Source organism: Haemaphysalis longicornis, unplaced genomic scaffold (assembly GCF_048455015.1).
Source record: "Haemaphysalis longicornis isolate Haplotype H1 unplaced genomic scaffold, Haemaphysalis longicornis Haplotype H1 scaffold_43, whole genome shotgun sequence".
Classification (NCBI taxonomy): Eukaryota; Metazoa; Arthropoda; class Arachnida; order Ixodida; family Ixodidae; genus Haemaphysalis; species Haemaphysalis longicornis.
In genome coordinates this window covers 1,856,330-1,874,524 of record NW_027526371.1, presented here as the reverse complement: position 1 = coordinate 1,874,524, position 18,195 = coordinate 1,856,330, and the positions used below count along the sequence as shown (strand labels likewise).

The 18,195-nt window shown below is 46.8% G+C and overlaps 1 pseudogene; it reads right to left on the bottom strand.

Annotated features, from left to right (window-relative positions):
- Positions 1-897: 897 nt before the first annotated feature.
- Positions 898-3,943, bottom strand: LOC144137638 (regulation of nuclear pre-mRNA domain-containing protein 1B pseudogene; annotated as a pseudogene).
- Between the last annotated feature and the right edge of the window lie 14,252 nt (positions 3,944-18,195).

Sequence of the window (18,195 nt, the reverse complement as noted above, 5' to 3'; positions counted from 1 at the left end):
ACGTGCTGCAAGTGTTGTGGACGACTGCTGTGCATTTTCCTACGGAAGCTTGGGAAATCGCATATCACTCATATGTACACATACCATTAAAACACTATGCCTCTAGTTTGTGGAAGCAGATTATGAACAGAGCTACTGCTTTACGCCATTCCGAATATGCACAGACAATGACATTAATCGGAAGGTCGTCCACAACTGCAACACGCAACTTCCCTCGAATCGAACGATTGCCTGGTTGGAATGACACTCATGCCAGCTTGAATGCAAACCTCAGTGAAATATTTAAAACAGAATAAAGGGTGGCTGCTTGCCATTTACTGTCCCCCACTTGCAACATTATTGACTTCCACGATTTACTGAAGCGAACTAAATGCGGTGATGCTGCACCGAGTGGTTCTCGCAACAGCATGAAAGCTTCTGAAGCGGAAAGAACTGCCAACAAATTGTGCTCATTCGCTCACATAGCAGGGAGCTCAAGTCATCCAATTCAAGTCACTCCCATCATCCGAAGCCCAGACACTGGTACACAGCGTAGGGTTTTTACACACTAAAATGCTTGCTACAGTTAATAAAGTTTGATGTGGGATTCCCGACTTCCAGTTTCTTCATGACAGCACATGAAGTCAGTGTACAGTCATGCATTCAGTTTGCAAAACGTTGGATTCTACGTTAAATACATCACAGGGCTTCTGCCACATCATATATCCAGAGTGATACCAGCAATGTCCCTGCAGAGCAGAACTGCACCAAGGCACAAGCTAAATTTTTTTAGAAAAGTATGGCCACATGTCTTTTGGTCACTTAAACATGCAATGTGCGGTATTATAGAAATACAATTTTTATGTGATGTGAGCACGCATCCGCTCTGAGCAAGAAAACTCAGTTTATTAAATGCTTTCTTTGCATTGGTTGAACACACATTGATACACTACACACACACAACTTAACAATGCAATGAAATGCAGCTGAACCTGCTAACCATCAAGTTCACTTTAAAATAAGCGTCATCTACAGAGCCTATCACAGCAATGGGGTTAAACCATGCCTCCAGAGTACTGCTGTGGCCTTTGAGGCAGCAGTAAACAACAACCAGCCTAACTATTACACCTTGAGAGGCACAGAAGTGATTTATTGCGGCTTCAGAACATGGGGCACCTACCCTATGGAGCCTTGCAGGGGTATGCAGAGATCAAATTAATGCTGCTTGGTGGAAACAGTGATCAACTTAATGCCCTTTGGTTCTTCACAAGTTACCAAGCACATTTTTTACGGCAGAAGCCTGTCATATCAGGTCCGTGGGCTCCTTTTTTTAAATACCCGCCCGATATCCGATACGACTGCTTAAGTACTGCTGTAGCCTTACAGGCAGCCATAAACAACGATTAAACGAACATCTTTTACACTTCGTGAGTTTCATACAAGAGTAATTTGCGATGGCTTGAGAACACAAGGTTGGTTTGCAAACAGCAATCAACAAAGATGACCCAGCACCTTTTCAGGTTCGCAAGTTTGAAGAATTTTTTTTTACACAAAAGGCCGTCATACCAAACCTTGCGTTGTTTTTTCCAAAACCCAACCTATACACCAAAACAAAAACGAAACAAAAGCACCGTAATCGTAAACCCAGATCTAAAGGACAGAATATTATTAAAAAAAACTATAATCTACACTACAATTCCCCTTTCACAACCCTTCTCAAATGCAGTTCGTCCCATTAAGAATGCGGTCTCCCCCAAGACTACTTTCAGCAAGTCAATGTGTCTGGAATCGTTTAGTAGGAGCTAAAGAACTGCAATCGCTATATCATTGAAATAACATATTCAAACACCACAAAAAAGAAAAGGAGATACAGTGGTGGTGGTGCAAAACCAAATGGATGAAACCACAAAGTTTCAGATCTGGTCTTGATGGCGTAGAGCATTGTGCTGCTTTTGAGCGAGAACTCAACGTTTTGTTACATCAATTACCTGCGCCCAAACTTTGCGCGCAGTTTTGTGCACTGAGTTCTGTAACAGTACTTTTACGCTTAATTCGGACTATGCGAATATTTGCCATTATGTGACCACAACAAGAGCACCTAAATAACGGCCTTAATGCTGAAAGGCAATGCTGAGCTGCATAGAACGCAGTCAATGCTCCTGAAAGAATTGAACAAGCATTCTTTCATCGTGCGAGCTCTTTATCAATGAAACAAGAGCTCGAGCATGGAGGTACTTAACTTAAATGATCCTCTTTTCATACGTTTACAAGAGCAAGCATTCAGTACAACACACACTCTCCGCAACCATGATAGCTACAGCAGCTAGCAGTGAGCATTTAGTGCACAACCTCACAGAATGCAGCATTCCGGTCCAAGTTGAGGATCTGGGAGCAACAGTACATTCAGTTGCTTCGTCAAGTGTCCACCCGGCTGAGAGGCCACAAGCACAATCCATAGCCAAAAAAGTCGACGTCATCAGTGCTGGCAGAGGAGGTCCCCCTGAGGTAAGGGTACGACAAGGGTACCCTAAGCAAGGGTACGACCTTTATCAAACGTCCCCTGGCCAGCCTGAAGCGGAGAGTCCACAAGCACAATCCGCAGCTGAGAAGTCAACGTCGTCGGTGCTGGCCAGAGAATCCCCTGAGGACTAGTGAGCAAGAGTACAGTCTATCAAACGTCCCCTGGTCAGGCTGAAGCAGATAGTCCACAAGCACAATCCGTAGCCAAAAACGTCGTCAATTCTGGCTAAAGAGGTCCCCCGCCGACGGCAGGGGCGCCAGGCCGCAGGTCACGCTGGGCAGCTGCGAGAGGTCGGGCAGGTTCTGCAGGTGCGACAGCAGCTCGTCTCGGACGCGTGTCACCTTCTGCAGCTTGTCTCGGTGCTCCTGCAGTTTCTTCTCCGCCAGCGCCGCCAGTTCCCGCTGGTGGTCGGTGAAGTCGGCCAGCATCTGCGCGACCAGCTTGCGTTCGTCCATCTCCTGGTTCAGCCGGCTGTTGTAGTCAGCAAGCAGGGCACAGGCCTCTTCCACCTGGACCGAGAGTCTCTCCGCCGCCTTGCGGTCGACGATCTTCTCCAGCAAGGTGACGTCCGACACCTCCGGCGGAAGGCTGGCGATGCGCTCGCGAACGGTGGCGTCCGAAGAGGCCGTCTCCTCCAAGTCCTGCAGAGCCTTGACTATTACCAACGGGTCCGGCGGCTCCCGGGGCTTCTTCTCAGAGTCCTTGGCGTTGCTATCCGAATCTTCCGTAGCCACGTCGGGCTTCCTCTGCTTCGAGTCCTTGGCGTTCTTATCTGGATCTTCCCTAGCCACGTCGGGTTTCCTCCGCTTCGCGCCGGGTTCGGGACCGTGCCAGTGAGGCGCGTCTTCCTTCGAGGCGGGAGCGGGACGCGATTTGCGCGTCGTCTTAGCTTCGTTCTTCTCGCCTGCGGTCTCCGAGTCGCCGAGTTTGTCTGGGAGGTATTGGTCAAACTCGGATATCTGCTCGGCGTCGAACACGTTCCGCTCTTGCCAGACGGAGAGTATTCGGCGCAAGCCGGCGTGCGTGTTCTTGTCGGGGTTTCTCACCGATATGTGGGCGAAGGCCTTCGGCAGAACGCTGCCGAACTCCTTAACGAATTCGGGCCCTTTCTTCTTGCTGTTCTGGATGACGTCGTTGGCGAGGTACATGAACGTCAGCTTGCGCGACGGGTCGGCTTTCTTGAGTTCGCGCAGCCACACATTCACGATTGCCTTGTGATGCCGCCGATGGTGGATCTTCCACAGCGATAGCGTCTGGATGCTCTGTTGCGAGTTGGTTAACTCAGCCAGTTTTCGCTCCAACGCACTTTCTGAGAAGCCGGACATTTTTTCTGACTGCGTGTAAATGTATTTTACACAACGTTTCGAACGCTTTTACTGCAGCGTTTCGCGGCGTGGCTTGTTTACACGGGATAACGGGATAACAACGTTGCCAGATCAGCTGTCGTGTGGAACGTATTCTGCCGTTGCTGACGTCAACTCGGCAGATTGAGAAATAAAATGTAGCTCCGATGATCTTTGAATACGTAAAAAAATTATGATCGTTTATTTTATTTTTTTATCTTGCGAGTCAAATGTGTGAACATAGCATTGCCGGTTCCGTGACGTAGGTGTGTAGGCAAAATGTAGGCAGCGTAGAAAGAATGGAAAGAACGATCTCGAGTTTCAGGAAACGAGCGCGAATGACGGCGAACTATAAAATTCTGGGGCCCTATTCTCGACTACACTGTATTTCGACTGCACAAATTCACACTAAATTCGCCATGTTTTCTGCGTAAGGAAAAGGTAAGCAATCAGTGACGTGATGTGTAATTTGTCGCCTTGCTTAATTATTGTAAAGATGACAACCCAGCTATCAAATATTGCGCATAAAGGATATAAAAACACTTGGCCTATATTATAAAAATTAGGACAGCAGTTGGCAAAAGATTAGTTGGCAAAAGAAACACGTCTTGGGTAAAAATTGGCGTCAGCCCCATAAGACAACCAAGTAAAACTGATCCAAAAGCGAGCGAAAGCCGGGTGTTGCGCTAAAGAACATATCACAATCTTTTTAACCCTATCTATTTATTTATTTCATTTGCTTTTACTACCATCGTTGAGCTCAGCTGCTTCAATGCGAGCTTTGCTGCGTTACAACCTTCCCGGACGCTATCGTCTGCCGATATATGTTACATGTTTACGGGGTGATCACATAAAAAGACAGCCGTGATCATCGGTTGCATGACGGTTAAAGGGACCATGAAGACAAAACGCAAGTTTGGTTCATTCAAAAGATTGCCTCGTTATAATCGCACTGACGTGCACTTTTAGCGTAAACTTCGCTGAAATAAGCTGTGTAATTAGGAAAAAAGGGAATGGCCAAGCGACCCACCCGGTCATTTCCCGCAACAGAACCTATGATGTCATACCAGCCAGCTCTGCGATTGGCGGTCGGCAAAAGCAAATTAGGCAGAGCTTATAAGTTTGCCGAACGAGCTATTTGCGCTTAAATTTAGGCCGCATTCTTTTTAAAGGAGTACTGACATGAAATTTTCGTGTTACGTTTTTTTCGCTGCTATGCGTGTCTACCAGCCCACTAATCATAGAATGACAGATTAGACGGTCGAGCGCAACGTAAACATTCATTTACGGCGTCGTTTATTCGTGCCAGTTTCGGTTTCGACAAAAAAACGCCGAGCGGCCGCCATGACAGGATGTATCACGTGACGTCACCATTCTTGCCGTATTGCTGCCTCTCTGGAAGCGCGCGCGAGCGAGCGCACGCGCGCGCCCAGACCGGCCGAGGTCTTCGCCGTCCCCACAGGCCCGGGCACCATGACCTCAGTCCCAAAACCATGACGTGTACACACGCCCGAGCAGCGCGCGCCAACCACAGCCAGCGCGTCGGCTTCGTCACGGGAGCCCCGACGTCGGCAGTTTGGGGCAAGTAGCAGATGATGTCATGTAGTCCGCTCTGGGCTTTCTCGTGCGAACGAAGTTTAAAATGGATTTTAAATATGTTTCGCTGAACGGTTGCTGTTGAAACTTGCTGGGAGATATCTCCTGATAAAAAGGAAGCGTTTTACATAGTTATCTCAGCTTTGAAATTTCGTGTCAGTACTCCTTTAAAGCAGTAAGAATGGAGGAACCGACAGTGGCATTTGTTACGAAAGTTCACGTAGATATAGAAGTACCGATGCGTACTGCTGTTAGTAGCTGCACAGGATTGCGGTGCTTTGGGGTAGTTTTGGCCGATTGACGGAAGCAACGGTGTCTAATTACGTGACCATATTTGTCGAGCGAGCTCTCTGTTTCACGAAACGATTATTTCCTCCCTGATCAAAGCCAGGTTTAAATACGGTCACAAACAAACCAAAGGCAGAAAATGGCTTGCTGTGGTGTGGTGGCGCCATCTATGTTCACTAACGGTAAACAAGACTTTCCAATCGGTTGCAGAGCGGTCGGTTCCTGTGATGTCATTGCAGACAATGACATCACAGGATTTCGCGGGAAAATCAAAATTTTAACGTAAATTGAATAATTCCTCAGTGAATAAGACATCGTTTGCACCCAAACATGAAATGTTTCGAATAAAACAAACTTGTATTTTGTCTTCATGGCCCCTTTAAGGGCAGCGAAGCACTACTCCTAATAACCGCGGAGCGTACCGATGCCGCCGATTCCCAGATTCGTCAAACTCGACTTCAGTCAGCGCAGTAATGAGTAAAACAATCAATCTCCTTTGTTATTTTTCTCGATTTCGATCATGTGACCCAGCAGCTTACTAGGAGGGGTGTGGACAAATGCCATGCATTGGGTTCTCTTTGTCATGGAGAGGCTTCTACTGCCCTCTATGTTGCTGTTACGCCAAAACATAGAGAGAATCGCCAAACAAATGGCCGAACATAAAAGCAAAATACCGCACGGTATTTGTATTCTCCGTGGTCGCTGACTTGAAAACAGTCCAAACTATTATTTCTTTCGTAGAAAACAGCTTTAAACCGCGCGTTATGCGAAACTGCGCCTGCTGCAAATTCACGGGGATTTCACGGCGGCGAAGGTCAATGGAATTTTTCGCCCTATTTCACGGCGACAGCAGCCGCCATTTTCAAGCTGTTACCAACGTTTTTAGATTACCTAATCAAAAACTTAAAAAAAAATAATCTTAACGACTTGCAACAAAAATTAGAACGTTTTGATGGAAGCACGATATTGCAACAAACGTATGCAGAGAGCGCTTACAATTTATTTTTGGGCAGTTTTTTGAACATATGTAATGACTCGTTTCCCTATAAGCGACTTCACTCATGTAAGAAAATCCGCAAGCCTTGGATTAGTCCTGATTTACTCAGTAAGATAAAAGTAAGGGATAACTAGGAAATTTCTTAAAAACCGGATTATGAGTCATTAAAAGTTTTCAAATCTCCCCGGAACAAATTAACAAAAGACATTATATCGGCAAAAAATAGCTATTTTTATATAGGCAAATTAACAAAAGACATTAGATCGGCAAAAAATAACTATTTTTATATAGGCAAATTGTTGGAGCACATCGTTTTAAACCGGCTACAAACGTACCTCGAAGATCACGATAAGCTACCTACGACCATGTTTGGCTTTCGCCCTCGTCTGTCTACGCAAGACATCTTACTCCAGCTCAAGGAAGAGGTTATGCTGCCTGCCACCCGCAACTCACCCACCGCCATCCTTGCGCTGGACCTCAAGGGGGCGTTTGACAATGTTAAACACGCCGCCATCCTCTCGCAACTAAATGCTCTCGACTGCGGGCCTAGAATGTATCAGTACATAAGAGATTTCCTCACAGATCGTAGGGCAATACTTAAAGTGGGAGACCTAGCCACAGATCCCATCCTGCTGGGCAGCCGCGGCACACCACAAGGGGCAGTGCTCTCCCCTTTGTTGTTCAATATTGCGCTGATCGGTCTCCCTCCCTTATTGGATTCTATTCCGGGCATACATCACGGCTTGTTCGCAGATGATATTACCATCTGGTCGAAGACAGGATCCCTAGGCGAGATAGAGGAGCGCCTACAAACTGCAGCCAACACGGTCACTCATTACGCCAAGTCTTGCGGCCTCCAATGTGCCCCACGAAAATCGGAACTCCTCCTTGTTTGTACAAGAAAGAAACTCCTCCAGAGGCCACCCACTGTCACCATCCACATGGAGGGCCACACCATCGTTCCCTCCTCGCATATCAAGATCCTTGGTATGACCTTTCAAGCCGATCGAACAAACTCCATCCTAATAAATAGGCTGAAACATACCTCAGACCAAGTCACACATATGATCAGGCGTGTGACCACCAAAACACGGGGAATGCGCGAGGAGGACACCCTCCGCCTCGTCCAAGCATTCATAATCTCAAGAATTACATACGCCATACCCTACGCTCTTCTCTCCAAGTCAGAAATGGAACGGCTGGATGTCATCATTCGGAAGGCCTACAAACAGGCACTCGGACTTCCCGTCAGCACGGCCACCGACAAGCTATTGAAGCTGGGCCTGCACAATACAGCCGACGAGCTCATAGAAGCCCATCTTTCGAGCCAAAGGTTGAGGCTGGGAGTTACAAGCGCAGGGAGGACTCTTCTCTCTCGTCTGGGGCTCACATCCCCTCTGCAGCGTCAGACATCTGAAATGAGAATTCTCGACCACAATGTCAGGAAACAGCTGTACGTCTCACCGCTCCCTAGAAACATGCACCCTGTGCATCACTCTGGGCGCAGGGAAGCAAGAGCCAAGGCCATCCACACTTACTACGGGAGGGAACCAACCACAGTGTACACGGACGCGTCTTCCTATCCCGGCAATGGCAGCCGTGGTTGTCCAGAACAATAAGCACGTCACCAGCCTAACCCTACCCGGATACGACCCATTACAAGCGGAAGAAGCGGCCATCGCTCTCGCCATAACGCAAACTACTGCTAGCGTAATCATCACAGATTCGCAGCAAGCGTGCCGCAACTTCTCATGCGGACGAATTCACCGCACAACCCACCAAATCATCTGCCAGCGTCCACCAGACAGATCTATCATGATCAAATGGGCACCCGCCCACTCTGCCGTCCCGGGCAACGAAACCGCCCACCGGTTGGCCCGAGAGTTATCCCGCCGGGCCCCGGGAAACGAGCAAGAGAGGCCAACCCCGCTGATAACGTATCAGGAAATAACGCAGCACTACAAGTTGGGACGTATCACCTACCCAGCACCGCATAAACACCTAACGAAAGAGGAGGAACGGCAGCTCCGTGCACTCCAGACGAATACTTTCCCCCATCCCACTAAATGCCATATCTTGCACCCCACCGTATATTCCCCGCTATGCCGCTTCTGCGGAGCCCCCGGGACTCTCTTTCATATGGTAGGGGGCTGCGCGCACGCCCCACTACATTCGCGAAATCCCTCAATTCCTTCTTGCGAGCTTTGGGAGAGAGCTCTGACCAGCGCTGACCTCAATGACCAGCGCCTGCTGGTGTTGAGGGCTGTTGAGGCGGGGAAAGCTCAAGGGGTCTTGGACTGAAAACTCCTCCCCATTGCTTTTCGCAATAAACACGTTTACTCTCTCTCTCTCTCTCTCTGAACTGTTTTCCGCATGTGCAACAAGAACAGATTTAACGTGGAAAATGCTAAGTAAAACTCAAATGCGATTGATAAAATTACTTTGAACAATGAAGAACTGTCAGGAAAATACTTCGCTAATGCATTTAACAATCATTTTGTCAATATAACCACAGATGAATTCGATTGTACAGCGCTCAGCTCTGTCGAACATATAAGCAGATACTCATTTTTTCTAAATCCAGTATCTTACGCAGAAGTGGCCGGTATCTTTCAAAGGTTGAGTAACAGTGCCAGCCGCGATGCGGATGGGGTAACTACTATCACACCCATTAAATACGTTATAGAAATAATAACCCTATTTCTAACCCATTTATTTAACTTATGCCTATCAGAGGGAGTGTTTCCGAAACGAATGCAAATTGCTAAAGTAGCAGTCATACATAAAAAAGGAAGTAAAAATGTTATGGGAAATTACAGACCCGTATCAATATTACCCATCTTTTCAAAGGGACTTGAGAAAGTTATTATTTCTAGAATGGAAAATTTTTGCGATAAATATAGCATACTGAGCTCCGCACAGTTTGGCTTTCGGAAAAACTGCTCTACAGAGTTAGCCCTCCTTGAACACAAGGAATTCATTCTTAAATCATTTAAACACGAACAGGTGTCTATATATATATATATATATATATATATATATATATATATATATATATATATATATATATATATATATATATATATATATATATATATATATATATATATATATATATAGATTACACAAAGGCATTTAACTACTTAAATCAAGCGTTACTATTGAAGGAATTAGAATTGTACGGTTTCCGCGGTACTGGTTTAACGTTGCTAAAATCTTACCTAGGAAGCCGACGTCAATACGTAAGCCTTAATGGCTATTCATCAGAAGTTAAACCTTTATCATCTGGCGTCCCGCAAGGTAGTATCCTTGGCCCGTTACTCTTCAACTTATACATTAATGACATTGTTAACATAAACAAAACCACGAAATTTAGTATATATGCCGACGACACCACATTACTGTTTTCTGATACATATCCTGTTAGTCTCGCTACAAGACCAAACAACACCCTTGCTGAACTAAGAAAATGGACCGAGTACAATGCCCTTAAAGTAAACACAAATAAGACTAAAGCTATTCTTTTTCGCCCAAAAAACAAAAATGTATCTAGTTTCGATAGTATTACGTACAACAATGCAGCGATAAATATAGTTACTGCCTATAAAACACTCGGAGTTATCTTCACGGAAAAAATGACTTGGGACGAGCATATCAATCATATATAAAATCAAAATTATCGCGTATAGTTGGATTAACTTTCATTTACAAGGCCATACTGCCAATTGAAGTTAGAAAAATTCTGTATAATTCGTTGTTTTACTCGCATATTAACTATTGCCATCTTGTGTGGGGTAATACTACAATCGCAAATCTACAAACAATTCATGCCTTGTACAAAAATATTTTGAGAAATATCTCTAATTCCTCTTTTGGTCATTCCTCCGCCGAGCTCTTTCTTAAGCATAATATAATGAAAATATATCACTTGTATTCCTATCGCTTAGCCTTAATTTATAAAATGAGAACTTAAACAACAAAGAAACTTTCTCACACAGTTGTCCTCTCTCAAAGTAAAAATATACCCATGTCTCACTCGAACAAATAAAATATGGAAAATTGACGTCTGCAGAACAAGCTATGGAACCCAGATGTTGAAACACAAACTTCCAGAATTGCAAAATTTTTTCCATACAAACACCATTGTTATCGAAAGGACAACGGACAAGGAATTGCGTGCCTTCTTTAACCTACAAACCTAGTGATTGGTACCGATTTTAGTTCATGTATTTTCCTGTGTTTACCTGTTGTTACAGTATATATTCTTCTTTCTGTACGCAACTGTTCTTTTATTTCGTATTATGTAAAAAACGCGTGCAACTGGGATTGTTGCGCGCTTTATGTTATTGCAAAGACTGCTGATTGTTTGTTTCACCTTTTTTTCCTTTTTGGTTTCTCCTTTCTTTTGTCGGTGTGTTTATTGTACGCTGTACACTGCTGAAAAATTGAACATGTTATGTTGTATTTTATGCTGAGGGCGCGGGAGCAAGTCAAGCTGATTCATGGCCGGGCAGGAGTGGAGGCGTGCGCGCGCGCGTTGGTATCAACACAGCGCGCGCCGCCGCTCTGGCCCGGCCGTGGATGATTGTACAGCTTTTTTTCCTTGGCTCCCCCATCTCCAAGGATGGGAAATAAAGGAAATAATAAAAGAATTTCGCTGCGCTGCATTGCCTGAAAATGTAGCAATGCGCTCTCTGAAGCAACTATAATCAATACATTTATCTGATGGGGCATTATGCACGACCATCACACACCACGAAGATGGGACTAAAAAAATGCAAGTAACGAACAGCGTAGTGCCAGTACCGGAAAACGATTTAGCTCACCAAGCTGCGTAGGGTGGTGTGTTTACGTCTATTTTTTTTTAAAGTATGTCACCACTTAAAGACGGAGAGTACGTGGAGTTACTGATATCAAGACGTCGCGAATATCAGAATACGGCATTCATCGCATTTTCAGTCTGTCCTATCTTTTACCAATAATGCATTCTGCATGCAAAATAACAATTTAAACATTTCATCCCAAAGAAGTTCGATCGCTCGACCAACAGAGCTTTCGTAATTATGCAATGTTACGCTACGTCTAATACTTAGTAAGACTTCCCGGGCGAAAGTGTCGAATGCGCGTCGCCGCTTGCTAGCTGAACTGCGAGCGGGCTTTTATTTGACTTTTTATTTTATTAGCGTGCTAGAACCGCTCCTGTAGGCATCCAGTGGTGCGATTGTCCTGTCAAATCATAATCTGTCGTTTTATATCTCTGCGCTTGAGAAGCTCGGCAAATCGCTGCCCTTGTTAGACCTATGCATACTCCGTTAGCGTAAACGTGCTTTGCTGTTTTCGTAATCAGTGTGCTAAAACACTCCCGTAGGCCTCTGTACGTCTCCAAGACAGCTCGTGCGCCTTTAGATAATTACAGCCAGGGATCGACCTTGCATCTTTCAGACGATTGTCTAAAGCATGCGTGTTGGATTTACATTCCGTAGGCCCCACGTTCTGATATCATACATATGGCCATCCGATTTTGTTTTTGTTATTTACTTTTAGTTACTTTGCGATGTCAGCCATTTTTGGAACGATCGTTCGGTCAAGCAGACGTCTGATTTTTTTCACAAAGGGGAATTTGACGCGTTTACAATAAAACTCCAGTATCAAGCGTACTTTCTCGCATGTCTCCGCTCCCGGATGGCATTTGATGATCATGTCCTCGAGGTGTTGGCGCGTACCCACAGGGGGAATGGGCCAGGGCTAAAGCCTCGACCAGGCCTCTTTTTCTAACTTTGTCTTTCTTTTTCTAAAGCCCTGGCCAATCCCCTTTTGTGGGTATGAGCCTCCTCTGCAAAAGAGAAGTCCAAGCTCGAGCGGCGGGCGAGCGACACTTCGACCTGCTCCATGATGATGATGATGGTTGGAGTTTTTTGGCGCAAGGCCAGCTGGGGCAAAGAGCGCCAAACAAAAGTATTTAGAAGAAAATAGTGGCTACTAAAGCCAGAATAACACTAAAATCAATTAACGACAATGGTGATGGCTGGTGTATAGGGCCAGTTTTGATTACGCATGATAGGAAATGAGGTTTAAAAAGTTTACATCAGACAAATATTTAAAAACGCGTTGCACAGAGACCATGGCATTATCCCCCAAAAACAACGAAGGGTGTAGCGGAATGTGTTGTCTGTATAGTTCCTTGAAGTGTCTGTGTCTTGTTGTGTCAAGTGCCTTGCATGTGATTAGGATGTGGACTACGGATAGGCCCTCCCCACACCTGCTACACCCAGGTCTTGGAGAGCTAGTGAGCAGGTGTGAGTGTGTTACGTGAGTGTGGCCTATCCGCAACCTAGCTAAGGTAACTTCAATGTGTCTGTTATGTGAGTCAGTAGCGTATGGTCCCAAGTGAGGTTTTATTACATGTAACTTGTTATCTGTCTGTTCACTCCAGTGTGTTTGCCACGTGTTGTGAAGTTGGTGTCTGATGTGTGGCTTCATATCTGTGTACGGAAGTGTTGCTATGCCCACTGAATTCAAGAGTGTAGCAGCAGTGGCCATTTCATCTGCAGTTTCATTCCCGGCTATTCCACAATGGCCAGGAACCCAACATATTGTTATTTCAAGACTTGATGCGTATGCCACCATAAGGCCCTTAAAAACAAGATTGATTACATAATTTTTTGAGCGTTTTCTAGACAAAAGTGCACGTACAACACTAAGAGAATCTGTAAAAACTATGGACTTTGGAATTTGATGCTGGACAATGTGGTCTAAAATAAGTAAAATGCCGTGTGCTTCAGCTGTAAAAATGCTATTGTGGGAGTTCATTCTTTTTGCCATGTTAAAGTTCGGTCCATGCGCAGCACAAGACACAGCATCAGCTGTCTTTGATGCGTCGGAGTAAAACTCTGCACACTGGTACTTATCCTGTAGGAAGAGGAAATGCTGCATAATAACTGCCCTTGGTGCCCTGTTTTTGTCGAACTGCACAAAGGACAGGTCACAAGAAACATCCCTGGCTTGCCATGGTGCAGTAAAATCAATGATCGCTGTCTTGTGGATATATGAAAATGACACTGCTAGCTCTGAAGCTTCTGCTCTCACTCTGAGAGGGAACGGCATGGGAATAGATGGGCGGTTTAAAAAGAGCTGCTGTGAGGATGCATCATGAATGGTCGAGTTAAGAGGGTGATTTGTGAGAGACATGATTTTAGAGGCATACAACAAGTCAGTGTATATCCTCTGGTGATACAGGGACCATTTGTGGCACTCTGCATAGAGGCTTTCCACAGGGCTGGTGCGAAAGGCGCCACAAGCAAGGCGAAGCCCCAGATGCAGAACTGGGTCAAGCATTTTAAGTGCCGTTTTCGTTGCAGACCCATATACGACGCTGCCGTAGTCCAAGCGAGATCCAACCAGTGCAGTATACAGACGCAGGAGTAGCTGCTTGTCTGCACCGTACGATTGGTGCGAGACAACTTTAAGGATATTCATAGTTTTTAGGCATTTTTGCTTAAGCATTTTCAGATGAGGAATAAATGTTAGTTTGTTGTCGAATATTAGGCCTAAAAACTTGTGCTCCTTTTTTACAGGAATCGACACGCCGTTTAGAGTAATGTCAGGGTCCACATGGATCCCGCGAACACGGGTGAACACAACGCAAGTACTTTTTACGGGGTTCAGCTTAAAGCCGTTTGTGTCCGCCCAGCCAGCAAGTTTGTTCACGCCGAGCTGGACTTGCCGTTCACAGATTGACATATTACATGATTTAAAAGATATTTGCACATCATCTACATAAACTGAGCAAGAAATGGTTGGTGGCAATGCCTTACGGAGTGAGTTCATCTTCACTATGAAGAGTGTGCAGCTCAAAACACCTCCTTGAGGCACGCCATTTTCCTGAACATGTACATTAGAAAGTGCACTACCAATTCTTACACGGAAAGTTCGTTCAGACATGTAGCTAGAAAGGGTGCTAAGCATGTTGCCCGAAACACCGAATGACTTCAAGTCACTCAAGATGCCGTATCGCCATGCCGTGTCGTAGGCCTTTTCCATATCAAAGAAGACTGTAATGCAGAACTGTTTGTGAATGAGGGCATCTTTTATGTAAGATTCCAAGGCAACAAGCTGATCATTGGTGGAGCGCCCCGCCCTGAAGCCTGCCTGGCAGCTCTCGAGAAGACTGTTGTACTCGAGGAAGTACACGAGCCTGCGATTGATCATCTTCTCGAAGAGCTTGCACAGGCAGCTCGTCAGGGCTATTGGGCGGTAACTTGAGGGGGACGACGGGTCCTTTCCCTCCTTCAAGAAAGCCACTACAACGGCCTCTCTCCAAGAGTGTGGAATGTGCCCCGAAAGCCAAATTTTATTATATAGATGTAGAAGTGCTTCAAGTGTGTCTGCGTGTAGGTGTTGTATCATTGTGTATGTAATGTTGTCTGGGCCTGGAGCTGAGGGTTTACACGTGCTTAGAGCAGCCCTCAGCTCATGTAGTGAAAACAGGGAGTTGTAAGAAGTCTGTGATTTGTTGTTGTCGCGTAGGGACTTCTTTTCACAACAGGCTTTATGTTTCAGGAAAGTGTTCGTGTAGTGTGCTGAACTGGACACGTGTTGGAAGTGTTGTGCGAGTGTGTCAGCCTGGTCTTCGAGTGTGTCCCCTGTAGTGCTGACCAGAGGCAGGCTGTGTGTTTGTTGTCCCTTGAGTTTGCGTATTCGTGTCCATACTTTCCTTGTGTCTGTGTGGGAGTTTATTGATGTTATGAATGTACGCCAACTCTCTCGTTTTGCCTCACGGCGCACACGTTTTCCTAACGCCTTGGCCCGTTTGAACAAGAGGAGGTTTCCCGATGTGGGGTACCGACGAAGGATACCCCACGCCTTGTTCTGGGCCTCTCGCGCCCGCCTACAGTCCTCATTCCACCACGGCCTCCGCTGGTTGCGCGGGGCACCAGAGGCGTGGGGAATGGACTTTTCGGCGGCGTCGAGGATGTGCGCCGTGAGGAGTTGGGTAGATTCTTCAACGTGTAGGTGTCCTATGGATGTGTGGTGTAGTTTGGATGTCTCTGTAAATGTATTCCAGTTAGCTCGTGTTTCATTGAACCTATTATGGGAAGATGGACTGCATGGGCCTTTACCTATGTATGTAAGTGAGGTGGGGAAGTGGTCACTGCCATATGGGTCAGTTCCCACACCCCACGCGAGAAGAGGAAAGAGAACTGCGGAGCCAATAGCCAAGTCAAGACATGAGTATGTGTTGTGTCCTATGTTATGATATGTAGGCTGTTTATTGTTGAAAAGGCATGCTCCAGAGGATGTAAGAAACCTCTCTATCAGGCGACCCCGGGCATCCGTACGAGAAGAGCCCCAAAGAGAATTGTGAGCATTAAGGTCGCCTGTTAGAATGTATGGTTCGGGCAGTTGGTCAACCAGCGCCTCGAAGTCAGAGCTCAAAAGTGTGACATCAGGAGGAATGTATATGGAGCATACCGTTATCAACCTATTAAATATTATTAAGCGTATTGCCACAGCCTCAAGGATAGTGTTCAAAGTGACAGGGTGGCATGCTAAAGATTTCCGGGCGATTATGGCCACACCCCCAGAAGAGTGTGTGCAGCCATCCCTGTCCTTTCTGTATACCAGGTAACTATTCAAGAAATTTGTGTGCTTGGAATTCAAATGTGTTTCCTGAACACACATTACACTTGGCTGATTAGCATGCAGTATTTCATTTACATCGTCAAGATTTTTAAATAGGCCTCTGCAGTTCCATTGTACTATGTTCTCTCTTCCCATTATGAAGTGTTCGGAGCTACTGGACTGTGTTGTTTATGTGTCGTCTTTCGGGGCTGTGATTCTTGTCTTTTTTGGCTTGTCGGGAGGCTTTGGCGTCGGGACGCGTTCCTTGCGGTGCACCGCAGACAAGAACGGACCGACGTCCATTTCATCCTCGGATGTCCTCGGAGCGCCTGAGGGATCAGGCTCCTTGGACCGCGAACCCTTTGGGGTGCGCTTTTCCTTGCCCGCAACCACCGAGGGATTCAGGAACGCCTCGGATGGCGCAGGCGGTGCGGTGGTGGTGGGACCGGCCGCTGGCTCCCCCAAGTCCATCTCCTCTGCGCCCTCGCCCGTGGTTTGGGACGCTGGAGTGGAAGTGGAGGATGCAGCATCGCTTCCCCCAGACGTGGTTGCCCCCACAGCCGCTGCTGGCTCAGCGAGCAGTGCGGAGGCGGGTTGGGCTGCCTGAGGCAACCCAGGGGGGGGGGGGGGGCGGGGGCGGGACCAAGTCCGACTCGCGGTACTGGGTCCCTGCCGAAACCAGACGCCGCTCCGCCCCCCGGCGAGCTGCGTCGGCGTACCTCCCCAGGGGGAAAGAGGCGAACCTCTTTCGCGCCTCTGGGAAGGTGATGTTTTCCGTGACCTTGATGTTTATTATTTTTTTCTCAAGCTTGAATCGCTCGCAGGTTCGCGAATATGCAGCGTGAGGTCCTTGACAATTAGCACAGAGCAGTTGATTGGATGAACAGTCATCAGTGAGATGGTGTTGGGCACATTTAGCGCAGGTTGGCTGGCCCCGGCACGAGTTGGTACCATGCCCGAACCGCTGGCACTTGTAGCAGCGACGCGGATTCGGGATGTACGCTCGAACGGAGCACGAGATAAAGCCTGCCTTAATGGATTCAGGAAGTGTGGAGCGGTTGAAAGTCAGGATTATATGTTTTGTGGGGATTTCCTTCTTGTCTCGTCTGATGGTTATACGCCTCACTGCAGTTACACCCTGATCTTTCAGGCCTTCTAACAGATCAGCTTCGGTCTCATTCAACAAATCAGTCTCCGAAATCACACCCTGAGAGCTGTTGAGGCTACGATGGGGAGTGACTCTGATGGCCAGATCTGCCATGCAGGTTTGCGACAGGAGGTTAGTGGCTTGTTGCTGCGTCTTGACATTGACTAGAACTTCACCGGTACGGAGTTTCTTAGCATCGAACGATTTTCCGAGGATGCCTTCCAGGAACTTAGTGATCAAGAATACTGACATGGAAGAAACAGGGTTTGTTTTGTCAACTGCCTCGATAACCAAGAATCGAGGATAGTTGTCAGGTTTCGGAATGTGGATTGTTGGAAGGGATGGAAAGGAAACTTCGGTGCGGCCCCTTTTCGGGGGCCGATCACGTTTGGGGGGGGGGGGGGGTTGAATTATCCATATAGCATTGGAAAAAAGTAGGGGACGGGGGTACTTTCGTCTCAAACCTTACCCTAATAGCTTGAGAGGTCCCGGAGCTCCCTGCCTGGTGAACAGACAGGGAGCCCATCCGCCGGAGCTTGACCTGGGCTCCGACGGCCACCGTTCGTGGTTTCTAACCCTCCACCTATAAACACATCGCCACGGTTGGATCCAGCTTATGTTTGGGGGCTCGGGGTCCGCGGTATCGCCAGTACCGTCACCAAGATTGCTCAAGGTGCCCCGTGCGGGGCTTCGACCTGCTTCA